The following is a 7,493-nucleotide window of genomic DNA, read 5'->3' as shown; positions in this document are numbered from 1 at the left end:
GTTTCTAAGTAGTGTTTCGGTTTTCAAATCCGAATTTGGATGTTTAAATGCTAATCATATCCAATATGATTGACTTTATGTATTCGAACATAAATCTCTCTCTCATGCTTGTTTGCTACGTCGGTGTCTTTTAAAACTCCGATTTAGCAACGCTCTTAGTCATGAGTTTTGGGTCGAAATTCTTTTAGACTTTCCGAGTCTTAGATTTTCTGTTTCGGATCTCAAGCATCTCAGCGTACTGAGTCTCTCCAATCCTATCATCCTTTTGATCTATGCTTATAGATCTTCAGATGCCCAAAATGGCATTTCATCCTTTTGTGTGTGGTCCTTTATTGAGTCAGTTTGTTACTGTTATACAACATCTTATGTCGTACTCAATCTTTTGTATGTACTCAGCATACGGACCCGGAAGGTTTGTTTCTCCCACTTACCTTCTTGAAATTTCGTGATTCAAGATTTTCTTCATTCCTCAGGAATCAAACTTCTTTGATTGCCTTTTGAATCGAAGATTCTAACTCTTGCGTGCTTTTAATCCGTCGATAGATTTCTTAAGCATGCTTGTGGACATAACTTGATTGGAAGAATCTTTATTCTTCTTGTCTCGTTTCGGGAAACATGAATGTTTCCATCCTTCTCAGTTTTCTATTTTGGAAAACCAATTTAGGTCTTCTGTTGACTTAAATTATCAAGCTTCATGTCTTGACGAGATATGGATTCCACGATGATTTTGGCTTCTAGCCAAAATCTAGAGTCAGTTTCCGTTTCTGCGCAGGTCTTTTATCTCTTCAGAAATAACCTTTATTTTCTGAGTCTTTAAGATTTTATTTTGACCTTTCAGGGCTTTTGAACAACAATTTGGAGTTATCTCAACTACTTTGAGATATTCCTTTAGAGACACTTTCACTCGCTTTGAGAGTTCTCCTGCGAATGACATTCGCTTTTGTGCGGTGGGTTTACAAGATCATATCTTTAACCTTTCCTTTTCCAAGGAGTCGCAGTTTGTTGCTCTTGGTCGAATTTAATCGTCTTGTACAAGTTTCATGATTGTTCTTCATGAAACTCCATGATTTTTCTCATGATCGAATTAAATCGACTTGTACTTTTCTCCCACTTATTCTTGTAATAATTAGTGTTTTTCTCCCAGATTACTAGGTGCGCTAATTATTAGAAGAATACTATCATGAGCAACAAACACTTTGTTCTCTTGATTGGTTATGGAAGAAGCCCAAATTTCTTTTAAAAAAGAAATTGCGTCAGATATTAGCTAGTTTTGTAATGCTTTTACAAATTTAGCTTTAGACGGAATTTTGGTAAGTGTGAAAACAATCGTTTATAGAATATGTCCCAAAATATTCGGAAGACTGGCTTAAACCCATCTTTGATCGAATTATGCATAGCAATGTTCGATTGCTCCCACTGAATCCACCATCCGTCGGATGTGTTCCATGGAGCAGAGTTGGGAAACTGTTTCTCAACTCCTTTGATGGTTATCAAGTGTTTGACTCAAGTTTTCACTATCTTGTCAAAGTGATTCTTTACTTCGGTTTGTACTTTGTTTGAACCTTTCAAACATTCTGACTTATACTTTATGATTTGTACGTTTCCATACTTCATGAAGTTGTCAGAGTACGTATTTGAAGTTTCTCTCGTTAGCTTCTGCAAGTAAACTTATAGGTCTGCATAACACCGTATGAGTCCTAATAGATTACTAGTCTTTATGCCTTTTGAAAAGGGTGACTTTGTCAATTAGTCCTTAAGACCCAATTTACAATGCTGAAGTTTAATGAGTTTGAATCTCTTGATTTTAGCCATTATCAATGTTAACCTTCAGTTAATTTTATCACTGGTTTAAAACATCAGACGTTTCTAGAAGAACAAAATAATCACTATTAAGTTCTAAGCTAGATCAGTGTCTAAAAGAAGACTTCGATCCCTTTCAGCATCCCTAGCATCACTGCTTCTGCTCCCTCTTGGATCTTTACTTCTTTTAGTCAAGTATGTAATTCCCTTAAGCTCCACGGAGCCGCACATCCGGTTTAAAATACCTGATGAAGGAATTTTACGATACTTGTTTTTAACTTTGTTAACAAGGATACGGAACCGGAATTCATAATTCCATTCCATTTGTCCTCCAGGTGCTAAAGGTAGTTTCCTTTTAAATGGTCTAGCCATTGTTTGGAAACATTCACAGTAATGAGGAATACTCTTGATCATGTACTCGGCAACTGCTTTTCTTTGATCAAATGTTTGCCTCACTTGACTGACCCTTTGCCCTTTTGAATCCCAAGAGCTCTTTCTTAGATTCTTTGTACCAAATCTCAAGAACCTTTCTTAGATTGGATATTCCCGTATGTTCTGCTCAGTTTGACCGTAACAACCTGAGTGACTCATCTAAGGTCTTATCTATCTTTGTTCAATCGATATTGAATTGGGTGATAGATGTATTCTGTTGTCTTCCCTTAGGATGACTTTCAGATTGCCTTGGAGGTCTCGTACCTCCCCATTTATGACTTCTGTAGGAATTTCTTCCTTAGTTTGTCTTAATGGTTATGCTAGCATCCATTACTCTTCCAAAGAGAATGTTATACGATTGCTTGCAAAAGGCTTTTGACCTTCTCTTGTATGAGTCAACATTAGGATTGGGTATTCTAGTGACCTTCCTTTTGAATCTGAGAACTATTCTCGGATTCATTCTTCCATTCTAGGAAGTGGATCAACACCTCCCATAGGTGTGATTCAATTGTTGAAACCGTTTCTATGTGTCATCTTAAAAACTACATAAAGAAATGACAAAGTTTTAAAACTCGTTATCGTTTTTGAAAAACTTAGTTTTCCCACATTATTCAATAAAAATCGTCCCCGATTGAATAAGTGATTCCAAGACCCCAGTTCTTCGGAGTAAAGCGGACGAAGGCCCTACCCTTTGACTCCGTCGTTCCGGGTGAGTGAACTACTTCACTGATCATACCTTATGACTCTTGGTTGATAGATTTCATTAATGAATGACTAATCTATCCTTTTGCCTCGAGTATCCAAGACTCTCTTGCTGATCTCGTTGAGTAGAACCATTTAGACGTGTAGGCCTCTTCTATAGACCTACCCGCATTGTCCCAAGGTAGAGGAGGTACTCTGCGAAGGCCGACCCACCTTCCTCGAACAAGGGCGCAACGAGTGTCTTAATCTGGATAGGCGATTACTCAAGATTACTTTTGGGGACTTTTACGCTAGTCTGGCGTTTGTTATAGTGAACTATTTAGCCTAACTAACATCCACGACATAAAGCGTAAATAAGTAAGTAAATGCGCGCGAGAAAGTAAATCAAGCAGACATGGATCCTAGTATGGCCCCTAACCTAGAAGATCTAATCTCCTTTGGTTTTCTTCTTGTTTCGCCTTTTGGTTCGTCTAGATCTCCATCCTTGAACCTCCATTGATTTCTCCCACTCGCCTTTGGATTCCATCCTTGAGTTTTCTTCAATGGACTCATTGACCCTAAACTCTAATTACAAGACTCTAACGATTCGCAGATCGTATAAACTTGAAATTAAAATTAATTACAAAGCATGCACCCATCCGTGCTTAAAACAAGAATAAAGATATAAATCTATGGCCATACTAGTTTCCCGCATTCACATCACATGCAATCATATAATATATCAAGGCTAAGAATTATATATGCATGATTATCTTGGGAGATACTTTTGTTGACATCACATGTCACATTACGGACCTTAAGTCTAAATTCGAAGAATTCAACTAGTGGTGCGTTCCGGTTTTATCTTTTATGATTTCTAAAATCATCTTTAAGAAAAACTCCGTTTCGGGTTTTGAAAGCCCGGGTCAATTTCGGAAAAACATTGGTTCGATTCTTAATGATTTCATAAATCAATTTAAAGAGAAATCCGTTTTGGCCTTCTGGATGGCCCGGATTGATTTTGGAATTATTTGGTTGGAATCGGAAGAAATTTTGGCAAAAACTCCCACTCGAATGATGGTTCCTTTTTGTGGTCCGAAAAGCCTCGAAAAAGCCCGGGACAAGTCCTAGACAAGTCCCGGCCCAAGCCCAGAAAAGGGCTCGGACAAGGTCCGGACATAGCACGGCCCATAGGCCGGCATGTCCTGGCCGAAGCCTATCAAGGCCTGGTCTCGTCCTGGCCGGAGCCAGGACGCTAGTCCATGTACCAGACGCGTCCTAGACGTGTCTGGTGCTGGACCGGACCAGCACTAGGTGTCTCGGACTAGTCCGAGACACCCAGAACCTCCCAGACGCGTCTCCAAGACGCGTCTGGTCGAGTGCTCTGGACGCGTCCTAGACGCGTCCAGGAAGCTCCCTCCGCAGCTGCTGGTCGCGTCTCCAAGACGCGTCCCAACAGCTGCTCTGGACGCGTCTTCAAGACGCGTCCAGAAGCTTCTGTCGCAGCTGCTGGTCGCGTCCTAGACGCGTCTCAGCAGCTGCTCTGGATGCGTCCAGAGGACGCATCCAGGAGCTCCCGGTCCGGCCAGGAAGCTTCCTGGCCGGACACTAGGGTTTTTCAAAACCCTAGTTTCCAAAAAATTTTTTTTTTTTCTTTTGCAACTCTAAGTTGCTATTTTCCAAATTTAAAACTTTTCTTAAAATTTTGAAATCTTTTAGAACACTTCTAAAATTTTTACAAAACTTGTAGAAACTTTTAAAATTTCCAAATTTTGTTTTGAGAGTTTCCCAAAACTCAAAACACTTCTTTTTAGAACACTTCTAAAATTCCAAAAATCTTTGTTTTTCAAAAGTTTCCAAAACTTGAAAACAACTCTTAATCAAACCAATTTTGGATCAAAGTCTAGGTTTTTGAAAACTTTTTCAAAGAACAATTTTGAAATCTATTTGAAAAATTCTTGAATCCCATTCAAAATCAATCAATTTCTTATGTTTAAAACTCTTTTAAACATAACTATCAACTTAATCAAGCATGGATTAGTCCGAAATTCAATCTAATTGAGTTTTAAAACACTTTTAATCATCAATTTGATTCTTAATTTGAAATTCATTGAATCCCATTCAATATTATCAAATTGTGAGTTTAAATAGTTTTAAAACACTTTTAAAATATTTTTATAAACTCAATTTATCAAACTATCAATTATATCTAATATGAACTAGTTCGATTCTTAGCAAAAACTAGTTAATAGCAAGAGGCTCTGACGCCACTGTAGGGTTTTATACCCTTCTACTAGTGTTTATAGCGGAAATATGACATCTAATGTCTACACTAGTATTCCCAGGATCACATGCAAAACTAGTAATTAATCTAATGGAGATAGTGGATTACCTTAATCGCTTTTCCCTCAAACTAGTTGAATTGATTGAAGAAGACCAAGAGCTTCAAGTGTAGCTCCTCTACTTGGGACACGAGCAATCAATTTGATCTCCCACCTTGTTGTATAGCTAGCACACCAATGGTGGTTGGATAATAAGAAGACCTTCTTCTTGCTTGACTAGATAGATAGTTAATGGGAATTAGCTCACTTTCTCCTCTCTACTTGATGTGGTAGAGTAAGAAAGCTTAGAGAGAAATTCCACACCTTATTCTCTGCCCTAAGAGTGTTTATATAGAACCCTAATAAGAATCCACCTCCTTTTAGGTTTCCCAAAACACCCTTTAGAATAAGATTTAGGGAAATAGTCGAAAATAGCAACTATTGGTATTTTCTCAATTCCCTAAGGAGATGACGTCCAAACCCAGCCAAAATTTGCAGATTTAATGTTCATAACATAAGGAAACGTCCCTCCAAAAATCAGCCCAATCCGAGCCCTAAAAGTGCCCGAATCGGCCTAGGCCCAAAAACCCTGCTTTTGGCCTTTTTGTACTATCTTTGCCTAATTCCTTTTTAGGCCTATGAGATATGTTTATGGGACACTCCCATGATTATATCTCACTCCCACTAGTCATATCCTAGATCAATTTGTCACTCTTATGTGTAACCCGTTGTAGGATCCGATCGAAGTTAGCCGCGAATTACTTCGTAATTCGACGATCGTAGTTGGTCTCTAGCTACAACTCTACGATCCCTAAATCAATCGGACTTGATGATCTTCCACATCAATTGTCCTATCCGACAAATTGTTCGCATTGTCACCTTGGTCGAAGGACATCTCCTTCAACTCCTTCAATCTAGACTTCACACCAATATGTCCATAAGCTTCAATGTTGGTTTCGGCTTATAGCACTCATGCGACATACCTCACACAGCTGTGTTAGCATATCCATGTCTCATCTCAAGTGAGGTCCGTTCTCTTCGGACTCAAATGCACTTATACCACATAAGCACCTTGATCTAGCACCAACTTGCCCAACGATGTACTCTGTCCATCTATCTTACTCTTGACCTCTGTCTTCTGTAAGTAGCTTGAACTCACAACATCACAAGTCACTCGATGCTACCTTCGGCTTAAGCATAAGAGAGTATCCTTCAACACCTTGTTGCCATACCCTGCTCTAACGCTCAAGTATCACTCGGATCAACATAGCTCCACTCTCGGATGCCAATCCAACAAGTGTATTCAGACTAGCTTCCCACGAGCTCTCAGCCTGACTCTACTTGCCATCTTGGTAAGCTTCTTACCAAGCATGTTGTCCCCACAAAGGACTCTAACATATGATGTACCCAATGCGCACCAAATCGTACTGAGCATTACTGCACTAAGCTCGCACACGACTCACCGTGCCATTCTCGGTTCATCCCATCTCTGCACTTGTCCTTACCTCTAAAGGACTCAAGTATATATGGTACCTTCTTGCGCAACAAGTCACACTGAACTCTTACAGCTTGCACATGACTTCTTGTGTCAATACGGTTCCATCTCATATCTCGCATATGTCCTTCATCTCCAAGGAACATAGACCCAAGTATAGCTACCACCGTAGCATCCGTGCACACGGCCTATTCCTTCCATCGGAACTCTCGTCGCCTTATGCACCATGCATCCCTTAACAAAGGTCCCATCCTGTATCACAGCTTCAGAGACCCTATCATGTCGAATGCATCTCACTCTGAAACCATCTCGTGGAATCATGCTCTCAACGCTGCTCTTCATACACACTCCAGTATACCACATACCATAGTGGGAGAATCACTAAGCTCTTCGTCAACTCTTCGAGCATAGATACCATCTCTTTGAACCTGCCGTCCAGGCTCTAGAAGTATGCTTCCAAACATACCACATGTTCTTAGGCATATCTTCATGCTTGTCTCATCAAGCTCCCAAAACACATCCATTTGCCACAATCACTAGGCTCTTGGAACATATCTTGTAGCTATCAAGCTCTTGATCCATCTATCACAAGGACCAGAGCAATATACTCTTTTGCCTATCCACTAGGCTATTATACCAATTGTTAAATAGGCATGTTATCCTGATAACCATTTCTCATATCGGATCAGGGCACGATACTCTATCCTGTCGCCCAGGCTCTGATCACAGTTCTCGTGTGGAATCAGAGCACCATAGTCTGTAGC

The sequence above is a fragment of the Eschscholzia californica genome, unplaced genomic scaffold, assembly GCF_041429995.1.
Source record: "Eschscholzia californica isolate CP2 unplaced genomic scaffold, dmEscCali1.0.p SCAF_35, whole genome shotgun sequence".
Taxonomy (NCBI): Eukaryota; Viridiplantae; Streptophyta; class Magnoliopsida; order Ranunculales; family Papaveraceae; genus Eschscholzia; species Eschscholzia californica.
Note: the sequence above shows the minus strand (reverse complement) of the source record.